The sequence below is a fragment of the Callorhinus ursinus genome, unplaced genomic scaffold, assembly GCF_003265705.2.
Source record: "Callorhinus ursinus isolate GAN/ISIS: 27379988/994484 unplaced genomic scaffold, GSC_fseal_2.0 scaffold1, whole genome shotgun sequence".
Lineage (NCBI taxonomy): Eukaryota > Metazoa > Chordata > Mammalia > Carnivora > Otariidae > Callorhinus > Callorhinus ursinus.
The window spans coordinates 140,847,199-140,860,953 of NW_027397063.1; positions in this window are offsets into that span (position 1 = coordinate 140,847,199).

Consider the following 13,755-nt stretch of genomic DNA (forward strand, 5'->3'; position numbering starts at 1 on the left):
GGCAGTCGCTTAACCAACTGAGCCACCCAGGCGCCCTATATGTTTACCTTTACCAGTGAATTTTATACTTTCATATGTTTTCCTGTTGGCCCTTAGCATCCCTCCATTTCAACCTGAGAACTCCATTTAGCATTTCTTATGGCAGGTCTAGGGATGAACTCCTCTAGCTTTTGTTTATGCCTTTATCTCTCTTATTTCTGAAAAACAGTTTTGCTGGATATAGTATTCCTGGACTTCAGACTTAAACACATTTGTTCTTAAAAGACACTGTTAAGAAAATGAAAAGGCAAGGCACAGACTGGGAGAAAGTATTTGAAAAACATATACCAGACAAAGGACTTATATCTAGAATATGCAAAGGGTTCTTGCAACTCAATAATAAGAAGAAAAACAATCTAATAAAAAAAATTGGTAAATGATTTTGAAGAACTGATAAGAAAGTACATGAAGAGATGCTCAACATCATTAGTCAATAGGCAAATGCAAATTAAAATCTCAGTGAGATACCACCTCACATTTATTAGAAAAGTGAAAAGAAAAGAGAAAAGAAGGGGGAAAGTTGGCACCAAGTTTTGGCAAGGATGTGGAGTAATTGGAACTGTCATATATTACTGGTAGGAGTGGAAAGCAGGGCACACAATTTGGAAAATAGATTGACTATTTCTGATGAAGTTAAACATAAACCTATTACACAACCAGGCATTCCAGTCTTGGAAATTTACCTAATAGAAATTAAGGCATATGTCCACACAAAGACTTATTTACAAATATTAATAGTGGCTTTATTTTTTTATTTTTTTTTTAAGATTTTATTTATTTATTTGACAGAGAGACACAGCAAGAGCAGGAACACAAACAGGGGGAGTGGGGGAGGGAGAAGCCCGCTTCCCGCTGAGCAGGGAGCCCGATGTGGGACTCGATCCCAGGACCCTGGGATCATGACCTGAGCCGAAGGCAGACGCTTAATGACTGAGAATAGTGGCTTTATTTTTAATAGCCCCAAACTGCAAACAAGTCAAAGGTCCGTTAACAGGTGAAGGAATAAGTAAATTGAGGTATATCCAACCAAGGCTATACTACTTGGTACAAAGGAGTGAACTCTTTATACAAGTGATGACATGACTGATGCTCAAAAGATTTATTCTATATGAAATAAACTGAATGGAAGCAGATTTGCACTGTATGTTTCCATTTATATAAAACTCTAAGAAATGTAAACTGAACTGTGGTGACAGAAAGCAAATCAGTGGTGACCTGGAACTAGGGGAAGGAAGAGTTGGTAAAAGGGTGGATAAAGGGGCATGAGGAAACTTTTGGGGATAACAGATATGTTCACTATCTTGATTGTGGTGATGGTTTTATAAGCGAATAATACATATCAAAATCTATCAAATTGTACACTTTAAAAATGTGCAATTCATGGTATGTCAATTATACGTCAATAAGTCTGCTTTAAAAAAAAAAAAGCACACCTCTTGAGTTTTTCGGATCTAAATGGAAATAAATCTCCATAAGCCTCCGGACCTTCATTTTAGCACTAAAGCCTGAAGGGAGTGGCTCCTGCTGTTCCATGGATGGCTGCTAAACCTTGGCGCCTGCACATCAAAAGTGACACCCTGCCTGGGCGGGAAGGAGCGGCTGCCTCAGTATTTGGAAAGAAGCTCTTGGGATAAGAGCTGGGGTAACTCCCTCATTAAGGAATGACAAAGCTCAAAAGATATCCACACATCGTCTTGACCAACTAACTGGTCTTTACCGTGTGTCGATAAGAAAACCATTGCCCTGAGATTGGTAGTGATCCAACCCGAGGTCCATGATTGATGGTGGGACAGGTTTAGGGATGAAATGGTGGGTGAGCGTAGTCAGAGGAGGGAGGGATGCTCCCTATGAGCCGGAACTGAATTACCTGTCTCTTCTCCCCTACCCCTGCTGTAGGCACTCACTGCATAGGCTTGACGGCCGAGGGCTGTTGGGTGGGTACTTAGTTCCCATCCTCCCTTCCTCCTCTAGAGTTAATAAGAACCAGTTGGCCACTGAACCCTGTATCCTGCTCTGCATTCTCTCCCGGGACCTCACCCCTCTTCTCCCACCCAGGGGAGGGCTCCATACTGCAGCCCCGAGGATGAGCTTTTCTGCACCCCAGACGCTGCCCCAAGAGGCAGGAAATGCCAGGCACTTTCCTTCTCCCTAAAGACCTTGTGAGCTCATTCTGGTAAAAATTTAATGCCTAAAAGTCAATTACACTTAAGAATGCTCTGATGAGCCCCACGGCAGCCTTTTCTCAGAGCCACTGGGGCCTGCAACTGCTTTCCCGCTCCCTCTACACGATGCTGAGAAAACCTCCCTGCCCTTGTTCACAGTGCAGCAGGGTCCTGACCTCTGCTTTGCCACCAACTTGCTACGTGACCTTGAGCAAGGCACCTCCCCTCTGTGGGCCTAACTTTGACGTGAGTAAAAAGGAAAACTGCGTGCTCACCGGGTCATTCTCACAGTTCTCCGTTGCTGGGTGAGCAGAGCAAGAACAGGAAGACACATCAGTTTAGAGATCTGGAAGGGAATGGCCAGGGGCAGAAATGCCACAAAACATAAGTGTTGGGAAAGAGGGAGAAATTCTAGATGGGTTTCTGTTCTTTTTGAGGGTAAATACATTACAATTAGCACGCAGAGATTTATGCAAAGCACAGTCCAGGTAGCAGTGACCTGGCCACCTTTCCTGTATGGCATTCAACTTCCTGTGCCATTCCAGGCATCTCATCAGCTGGTCCCAGATGTGCCACAGCTGGCTTCAGGCATGGGCGCCATGTCTCAGGCAGGCCCCAGGGCCTGGGTCTCCCTGTGCAGGCCATGATGAGGAATTTACCTCTAATCTACCCACTCATTACTTCCTATTCGTGTCCTGCCGTCCCTTAGCTGGCCTTTGCCTAATCCTGGTGGTTCCTGCCCACCACATCCTGTTGTGCTTAATTCCCTGCACTGGAATGCCCTCCTCTTCTTGTTCCCTTCCAAAGCAGCTCTGGGCTCCACCTCAGAAAACTCCTCTGCCTAACTTCACTCTGAGATGCCTTAGAAGATTCCTAGCTTTAAACTCTATATATGCCATCACTATGCAGGGAACAGTTCGGACACAGTGTGGAGGAGACTCTGTCTGGAAACATGGGGTTTGTCTGCTCTCCCATCACACCACTGGGGCCCCACACTGCACGACAAACAATGGGTAAAATGCCCTAGTGGCCCTGAGAGATTCATTCCATGTGCTAAAAGGCAGCTCTTTTGAGCCAGAGGAGCCCTTCCGCAGGGACCCAAGAGCCCGATGCTGCTCTGGGTTCAGGCTGCTTCAGAAATGTGAGACAGCGAGGCTCCGCCTTTTCTAGATGGAACTCCCTCATTGAACTCTCCTTGGGCCATCATTCTCTGCTTTGGTTCCAATTATTTCCCTTGCTGTCTGTTCTGATCAGAGGTGGTATTCAAAATATTTACACTGGTAAGTCTTGGGCACTGACCAGACAGAATGGAGGTCACTAAGTACTGGAGGGTCCCTGAGAGTGGTCAGTGTACAGGCAGTAAGTGTGGGGATTAGAGGTATGGCCAGTGTAGCCCTTGAACTGTTGGATCACAGGATATAATTGGGGTTGGGGGTCACGGGGAAGAAGCCAGGGTAGCTGGGGTAGCCAGAGAACATTTGGGGGTGCTGGTTAGAATCCATTTATCCACATGCTCACCTTAGACCATTCTCTGCCATCCTTCTTTGATCCTTCCAGGCTGCATCAGTTGGACTCACTTGCCACCTGATTTCCAGTTGGGTTCACTTCATCAGAGGCACCAGGAGGAGACTGAAGGGAAGGAAGAAGAAGAAGTCAGGCTATTTCCCCTGCTTCCTGCTTGCTCCTGTGTTTCCAGCAGTGGCTGTATCCTGCTCTGTGCTCCTCTTCCACAGGTCTAGCTCCACTTTACCCCTTTGGGTCTGGGGGTGGAAAAGCTTCCTGCTATTGCTGGGCTCTGAGTGCTTCAACATCCTTAATGCCTACAGGGGCCAGCCTCCAGGATGGCCCCAGTGATCTCTCCCTTCTGGTACTCATTGCCTTGAGTGCCCCTCCCCCACACACCATGCCAGATTTGTGTTGTATGGGCAATGGAATAAGCAGAAGTGATGATATGCCTCTTTTGGGAATAGGCTAGGAAAGACTGCAGACTTCTGTCTTGGGTACCCTCTTGCTTGCACTCTCTTGGTCACTCATTCTGGGAGAGGCAGGCCACCAGGTCATGAGCAACCCTAGGGAGAGGCCCACATGGTCTAACTAATAGCCAGCAAGGAACTGTGGCTTGTCAACAGACAATCCCCTGAGTGAGCCCAGCCATGGACCCTGCAGCCCCAGGCAAGTGTTGAGATGACTGCAGGCCTTGCAAACAGTTTGGCTACCACCTCATGAGACACCCTGAGCCAGAACCACCCACCTAAGCCACTCCCAGGTTCTCATCCTTCAGAAACTCTGTGAGATCATAAATGTTCATTAGCTTAAGCTGTGAAATGTTGGGGTAATTTGTTACACAGCAGCAGATAACTAGTACAACTGCATATCCATACCTCTGTAAACAGTCACTCCATTCAGGTTTCCTGAACCATCTGAGGTGGATTCTGCTTTCTGACTAATACACAGGCTCAAGGCAGTAGTCACTTAACAACTGGCATGGAAAAAATTCAATATCTTAACAATGCTGTGGTTGTACCAGTGTGTTCCATCTGAATATCTTCCTCTTCATCCATCACCTGAGATCTGGAAGACTGGGGTAGAGCCGCTGTCCTCAGTAAGGACCCTGGACAAGGCAAGCCTAGGTACTGAGGCAGGAATAGGACAGGGGGGCGAAAGGAAGGTGGGGGAGGGGTGGATGACAGACTAGAAGATTCAAGCCGGAGTTAGTCCACAAGAAACCAGGAGAGCCATCTCCCTGTCTCCACCTGCTCATCAAATAGCATCAAGGTGAGATCCAAAGAGAGTCTACCATAGGTAAGAGTGTGGGCTGGCAGCTTAGTGTGGTTAGTTAACGCTATTTCTAGGTGAGCTTTCTTGAAGGAACAAATGCTGCTTGTGTGTGGGCTCTCAGCCTCACATGCTGCTCTGTCTCTGTGGACCAGCATACCGGCAGTTCCCAGGCCCCACAAACAGACCCAGCCCTGAGAAGACAGCATGGGCATGGGCGTGTGCGCGCGTGCGCGTGCGCACACACACACACACACACACACACACACACCCGTGGGCGGGCGGGGCACCTTCCTCCTGCAGCTGCCTCACATTACTGCACAGGGGGCCCCTTTGTAGAGCGGAGCTGCCTCGGGGTGCCCTCTGTGAGTCATTTCCTGTTATTCTCCTCAGAGAAGTCCTGCCATTCTTTAAAGCAAGATTTGACATTTTTACAGGACTAACTTCTGGGGCCTTCTGGTCAAGAAAAAAAGCAGGGATCCTTTCTTTTATATTTACAAAGCCATTAATCGGCTTCTTTATAAAATTAGACTCCATTATAAGCTCAATTGGAGTGGGAGCACAGCTTTATTTAGTCCCAAACAGCAAACTGCCTTAAAGGATTCTTTTTAATAACCAAGTGTTGAGTGGCAAGAAGATGGGCAAGGTAGGCTCCGCTTCCTTCTGCTGCTGAAAGCCAGTGGCATCGACCCAATTGTGTGCACACTGCCCACCCCTGTACCTCAGCTGTGCCCACCTACCCTGGAGAGAGAGAAGGGGAAGAGGGAGGCATGGTTCCGAGCCATCTCCAGAGCCTACCTGCAGCTCCTGCCTCGATCTCCAGGTACCCATCCAGCTCCAGAGGAGAAGTGCCAGATGAGGAAGCCCCAGCTGGTCCTGCTCCAGACCTAGTCCAGGCATCTATCTGCAGTACCAGCGGTGGGGCTCCCTACACTCCCTGACCCTGTGGTCTGCCAGTCACTGAGCTTTCCGAGGGAGTTTATCTGCGCTCAGCCCAACCTGTGCAGTGGCAGGAATCAGTGTTCTCTCATCATCCACATCAGTCCAGGCCCCTGGAGACACTTGCCTACATTACTTTGATTTCTCTCACTTCAAGGCACATAGAGCACCTAGTGCAGGGTTTCTCAAACTTGAATGGACAGATGCAGTATCTAGGGAGGTTGCCAAAACGCAGACGACTTATTCCATCACCCTGTGGTGGGGCCAGAGATTCTGTATTCCTAACAGTGATGGTGATGCTGTTGGTCCAAGACCATACTTCAGGGAGTAAGGGTCTGATGCATACCGCTGCTATAACAAGCAGGAAGACTGAGCCCAGATGGGGAGAATGACTCTCTCACGATATTTAATCAAGGCTTGAGGAAGTGTCCTGGGTGAGCTGACTTGTCTCCTGTCACCTGGCCTCCCTCAGGAGACAAGCCCTCAACTCTTCAGAGCAGTGCTTCTTAAGCTTAAATATGCACCTGGATCACCTGGGACCTTGTTAAAATGCAGATGCTGGCTCATTAGGGCTGGAGTGGGGCTGAGAATTTTCAATTCTGGCAAGCTACCAGGTGGTGCCAATGCTGTTGGTTCTTAGACCCCATTTAGTAGTGCAGTCCTAGAGACCTATATGTGTCTAGTGCAGCACTATATGAGGTGCTGTTACGTGCGTTAGCTCCCCTGAGGCTCATAGCAGCCACAGGCATAGTCAAACCAAACGTATTTTTTTTAAAGATTTTTATTTATTTATTTGAGAGAGAGAGAGAAAGAACATGAGCTGGGAGGAGGAGCAGAGGGAGAAGCAGACTCTGCTGAGCAGGGAGCCCGATGTAGGGCTCAATCCTGGGACTCCAGGATCACGACCCAAGCTGAAGGCAGATGCTTAACCGACTGAGCCACCCAGGCAGCCCCCAAATGTATTTTTTCTCCATACATAGGTGCTTTCCTACCTGAGGCCAACTCAGAGACAGGCTGTGCTACTGAGGATGCTGCTAGAAAGAATTTAGAGCTGGCCAGGCTCGTCTCAAAGTTTCTGACGTTCAAGTCACTTAAAGCTTAGTTTCTATAAAAATGCTTCTCAGGGCTGTCCTTGACCATCGTGACCTGAGTCAGGCCAAGACAAATTAAAGTTCTAGCAGACGGTGTAAGGGGCTCATCCAATATCCACTCTCCTCTTTTCTCAGTCAAAGAAATCAGATTTTATTAGTGGCACCAAAGTGCCCACCTTAAAACAAATACAGTTCCAACCCACCCTTAATCTAAGAGTGGACTTGCACTAAATTCTGGCCACTGAGGTATAGTGACCATTACTGGATGAGGCTTTTAGAAAAGCTCCTTTAAAAAGAGGGCTAATTCAGTTGATATGTGCTTTTTTTTAAATTTTTTATTGTTATGTTAATCACCATATATTACATCATTAGTTTTTGATATGTGCTTTTTTTATCCTTTCCCACCTCCTCCTTCTTCCTGCCTGGAATACAGATGTGCTGGTATGGGTTAATAACCATCTTGTGACCTTGAGGCACGCTAAAGAATGGAAGTTACAGCCTAAGGATGGCAGAGCAGAAAGATGCAAAAAGTGTGAGACCCAATGGACTCATGCATCTGCTGTACTGGCTCAGAATCACCTACTTCTGCACATTACATTACGTTAGAGAAAAAGATCCACATATTCTTCAAGCCGCTCTTTAGTGAATCTCTGTTTCAAGCAATGGTGGGGATTTTCTAACAGATACAATGGTTCTGTCATCAACCTTGAAGGGTACTACAACATTTCCTATGTATTCCATTCCCAGAACAAAATAATGGAGTTTAAATTGGATTTAAAATGACCAGATCCTGAGGCAAGGGAAACGAAAGCAAAAATAAACTATTGGGACTACATCAAAATAAAAAGCTTCTGCACAGTGAAGGAAACAATCAACAAAACTAAACGGAAACCTATGGAATGGGAGAAGATATTTGCAAATGACATATCTGACAAAGGGTTGATATCTAAAATATACAAAGAGCTTCCAAAACTGAATACCCAAAAAACAAGTATTGCAATTAAAAAATGGTCAGAAGACATGAATAGACATTTCTCCAAAGAAGACATCCAGATGATCAACGGATACATGAAAAGATGCTCAACATTACTCATCATCAGGGAAATGAAAATCAAAACTACAATGAGACGTCACCTCACACCTGTCAGAATGGCTAAAGTCAACAACACAAGAAATAACAAGTGTTGGCAAGGATGTGGAGAAAAAGGAAACCCTCTTGTACTGTTGGTGGGAAAGCAAACTGGTGCAGCCACTGTGGAAAACAGTAGGGAGGTTCCTCGAAAAGTTAAAAATAGAACTACCTCATGATCCAGCAGTGGCACTACTAAGTAGTTACCCAAAGAAAAGAGAACACTAATTCAAAGGGATACACATATCCCTCTGTTTGGAGCAGCATTATGTACAATTACCAAGATAAGGAAGCAGCTCAAGTGTCCACTGATAGATGAATGGATGAAGATGTGGTATATATATACAATGGAGTATTACTCAGCTATAAAAAAGAATGAAATCTTGCCATTTGCAATGACATGGATGGAGCTAGAGAGTATAATGCTGAGCGAAACGCCAGTCAGAGAAAGACAAATACCATATGATCTCACTCATATGTGGAATTTAAGAAACAAAACAAACAAGCAAAGGAAAAAATAGAGACAAATCAAGAAACAGACTCTTAATTATAGAAAACAAACTGACGGTTACCAGAGGCGGGGGGGAACATGAGGGGTGGGGGAAATAGGTGATGGGGACTAAGGAGTGCACTTGCTGTGATGAGCACCGGGTGATGTATGGAATTGTCGAATCACTATGTCATACACCTGAAACTAATATAACACTGTATGTTAACTAACTGGAATTAGAACAAAAACCTAAAAAAATAAAATGACCAGAAATGGATAAATTTAGGTGGAGTGAGCTAGAGAGGGTGGCACTGGGTCTGTGAGTGCAGTCTGCCCCCAACCCTACACCATCCTCATCGCAAGGATTCTGTTTTCTCTGGGCCCAAAACATGGCAGACAATGGAGGCCGCTTGGGTCTCACATCCACACACCAAATAGCTGGGGTGACCTCGGATCCACTCCACAATCTCTCTGAGGCTCTAATCATCTAAAAAATGGAGCTGATAATGACAATACCTACTTAATGAGATAATCATGATCCTTAGCTGAGATATGGCTCAATTTGTATTATTATTACTACATATTCAATATTTATTGCATGTATATTTGCTAGATTTTGAAGAGTCAGAATGGGGCTACAAGGGTGACAAAAGGGTAGTCCTATTTCCCTCAAGGAATTCCCAATTTCATTCCTTGAAGAGAATTGTTGCATGCCTTTGATTGTTAGGAAATTAATCGGATGCTGCCAAAGAAGTGACTTTGTGGGGGAGCCTGTATCCTGGTGCCTGGTCCCCCAGGTCTCCCAGACTCCCAGAGTTCTGTAGCCAAGTGTTCCCAGGGACTCTGAAGGGTGAGTCCCGAATGGGTTTCTCTGCTGCCTCCAACAGTGCAGAGATCTTCAAGGAACTGGCCACCTCAGCATCCCACCTGGGCTCTCTCTTTGTGACTTGGAAAAATTTGCCCGAACTCACTCAGGTTGAGCGAGTGGCATTAAAATGGTAAAGAGAAGACCTCTAGGCTCTCAGGGCTACTGTCAGAGCTCCATGAGACTTGTAGGTGAGGAGGTTGGGCATGCTGCCTGTCACCTAAGGTGACAGTCTGTGTCCGTCCTCCCTCCGCTGAGTCTGGCCCCACTCGGATCTCCTTCTCTACTCCTCTCTGGCTGAAGGGTCGGCCTGCCAGCCCCACCCGCTGCTTCCCTGAGGGCTGGCCATGGAGACCTGGAGTAGGCCCCCTGGTGCTGAGCCTGGGGGAGCATGAGGAGGGGCGCTGCCTAAGTACTTATGGCAAACGGACACTTACCCACTAAGGGAGTCACGTGCTCTGCAAGGCAGTGAAGGCAGCAGCTGCCTCTGACATCTGACTCTCCGAGGTCTGACTAACCCGAGCTGCACTCCAGAGAAACAACTGGACTAAGTGAGCCTTTCTTCCCCTCTTCTCTGAGAGCGGCTTCCTCCTGTCTCCCGCCTCCCACTGGCTGCCTCGCCTGGGAGCAGCAGGTCGGAAGAAGACAGTGGATCCCAGGAGGAGGGAGAACACGGTTCCAGGGGCCAGAATTAGACAGGGCAGGGCTCCCGAGAGCAGCCTCTTTCGCTTGCTCCCTTCCCACCCTTGCTGTGGAGCTGTGGCCGGCAGGACACAGACACTCTTGCTTTCACTACCTGGGGTCGCTCCCAGCTAGAGGCTGAAGAGTTCAGGGCTAAGTTCAGGGGAAGACCTAGAACTCACTTAGCATATTTTATCAGAAGAGCTTGGCAGTCATCCCAGCTCCTCCCTCTCCCCTGTGCTCCACGTTGCTCCAAGAGTGAGCCCTGGCAATCCCAGCCTTCCCAAAGGCACTCATCAAGCCCCCATCATCACCTGCTGCTCCCCTACCTTGTCCACACTCATTCTGGGACTGAAATGAGATGATCCGTGGGAGGCTCTTGACACATAATAAGTACCAGTAGGGTCAGCTGGTGCCATTGTTAGCATTAGTGCTGTCCTCCCTTGCTCTCACCATCCCTCGTGGTCAGAACAGCTCGCTGCAGAGGGTCAGTGCTGATTAAGGAATCTGGAGCTGCACCCAGGTCCCCTTCCCACTCTGCCTCAGTGGCAGCATGCCCAGATCAGGAGGCAGGGCTGCCAGATCTCAAATGCAGTAAGGGGCTCCCCACTTTCCTGATGGTTCATGGACTCTCGGCCAAGCACAGTGGGTTTAGCACTCCTCAAAGGGAGTCTCTGGATCTTCACCCTGACTCTGTGGTCTGGTGGTGGTCCCTCTATGGACACCCATTCCCATTCTGAGCTTGGGGAAAGCTGGCTGCGGCATCCACACTCTTCATTAGTGTGGGGAGCAAATGTGAAAGCTCTCTCCCCTAGCTGCATGCCAGAGCTCTGAGCTGGGTGTTTGGCCCATGTTCTGGAAAAACAAGTGTTCTTGTGCTAACAGGGATTACCTTGGAGCAGTGGAGTGTATGTATATATGAGTGTGCATGTTACATGTGTGCCTGCGTGGACATGAGTGCACGTGTCCCTAGGGCTTCTAGAAGTACTGCAGGTTTTCTGATAAAGCACCTGGCAATGTTATGGTCAGCAAAACTAGGTAAATTATAAGACCTAGTTGTAGCAGAGGAATCAGGCCCACACCAGATGAGGAGAAGAGCAGGGCGAGAGTGAAGGGGGTCTCGGGGATCTGCTCCTTCCCTGGAACTAGCCATCTGTGTAACCTTAGGCAGGTCTTTGGGTCTCTGTTCCTCATTTGCAAAACAAGGAGATTGATGAGGTGAGCTCTCAGTTCTCTCTCAACACTGATGTTCTATGGTCTGCTCATTCTTGTGGATCTCTTTTGGCCACATTACTTTTCAGACAGGAGATATGCCCCCTGGTCTTCCCTGCCCTCTAGGCCTGGGTGATTCTGCATACTGTGTTCCAGATTCCAGAGGCCTGAACTCTTCAAGGAATCTGCTAGGGATAGGCCATTAAACACTGTAAGACACCAAATCATCAGCTTTCCCCTGTTCTTCCCCAAGACCGATCCCAAAAGGAGGGTCAGCTTTGTTCCATCACAGGCCTACTGGGCCTCTCCCACAGCAGGAAGGCATGGGCGCGGTGCATCCACTGCCTGGGTCTAGGGATGAAGTAGGCACTGCCTGGAACTAGGAAGAGGGTTTTCTTGCATGCCAGAAACCTCAACACTTTGTGCACTTTAATTCACTTTGGCTAGGGAGAAATTTTGTGCTAGGAGTAGTGGTGGTGTCCAGGAAAGATGGCAGAACCAGAGCAAAATAGCCTCCTGATACAACAGGGAAGCTGCATTCCAGGCCCTGGGTGCCTCAGCCCTGGCAGAACATGTCCCATCAGGCAGGGCACCAAGTAGCCACCTAGCACCTCTGAGAGACCAGGCAGGTTTAGATGATAAGCATGGCTGCTGTGACAGGTGTGTCACCAAGGCCAGAGCACCTTCCCCAGGTGTTTTGGACCTTGTAAGGAGGCCTGGAGGACTTCACTCAGTCCTGGGAGGTTGTAGAGAGAGGAAGAGCCCCAGGGATGATTGAGATGGGGTTCTCATTTCCTGGATGGATGGGGGCTCACAGACACAGGGCATTTAATTTGAGAAAACTAAAGTAATGTAGCATTACTCGTCCCTGAACATGTGAGCATGATTCTCCCATGATCTGAGACAGGTAGCCTTGGCATCAGCCTCCTGCTTGCACAAGATCTTTTGCCAGAGTCTTGGCCCCTGTCACTGAGTGTCCTCCACCATCTTCTACCAGACAGTCAGGCCCCATTATTCTATGGAGTGGCATTTGCTATGGACTGAATTGTGCCCCACCCCACCCCCCAATTCATAGTTTGAAACTCTGACTCCCCATGTGACTGTGTTTAGAGATAGAAGGTAATTAAGAAGATAAAGTTAAATGAGGTCATCAGGATGGGGCCCTCACCTGATAGGACTGTGTCCTTATAAGTAAAGAGCACAAGACACCAGAGATTGTGGGCAGAGCAGAAAAGCCGTGTAAGGACATGTGACAAGGTGGCTGTCGACAAGCCAGGAAGAGAGGTCTCAACAGCAGCCCAACCCTGCCAGACTTAATCTAGGACTTTCCAGCCTGCAGAACTACAAGAAAACAAATTTCTGTTGTTTAAGCCACCCAGCCTGTGGTATTTTATGACAGCCCACACTAATACATTACCCGAAAAGTAATGCCGGACATCCTGCACCAGAATCATCCAGAGTACTTATGAAAAATGCAGATTCTTGGAATCCACTCCAAACCTACAAAGAAAAGAAAAGAGAATAAAAGAGTAAAGAAAATATCTCTAGGAATGGGGCTCTGGACTATGCATTTAGGATCATCCAAGGCAGTTCCTAAGGTTGACAGGTGCTTCTGGACAGGATACTCCTGCCAGTGACATTTGGCCACCCTCTGCCCATCCATTGTTGGGTCTCCCCCTGCTCCCATCCCACCTGTCCACCTCCCCATATAGAGGAGACCTGCCCCTTCCAGGAAGGCTCCAGCCCACCCTGACCCACCTCCAGTGAAATGCTCAGATGAATTTTCTGCTCTGAGTGCCAGGAAGCATACCCTTGGGAGATCTAAAGTGGATTACCATGTTGTAGTCATTTCTGACCAGAGAAAGAAGTTGTGGGCCAGGATGCACACTTCTCCTTTGCATAAATAGTAGTTTCTGAGTACACACAGTCTCCACCCACCTGCTAGGCGTCCTTCTTCAGCTTCAGACAGCACTGCCATCTTTATTCGCCCCAGGCACAGATTGTTCTAGAATTACATGTGCTCAGTGCGAGCACCTTCACAGCCCAAAACGTGGGCTCACTGAGGGAAAGGCCATCTGAGTGTCCTCCCCTGAAATGCCAACTCTGTGCACAGCTCCTGACACACAGAGACTTGGGCCCAGCTGGTTCACTGCCCCAGTCTTGCTGCCCAGTGTCTGTGTTCATCTTTCACCTCGTGGTTGGTTCATGGGCCAGGAGGGCCTGGGAGGGCAGACATCCCACTGACCCCCTCAGGAAACCCTCCCTTGAGAGAACAGACTCCTAACCAGCCTCCCACTCCCCATTCTAATCTTATCCTAATTATCAAAGTAATATCTTTTCACCATAGAAAACTTGGAAAGCATAGGAAATTA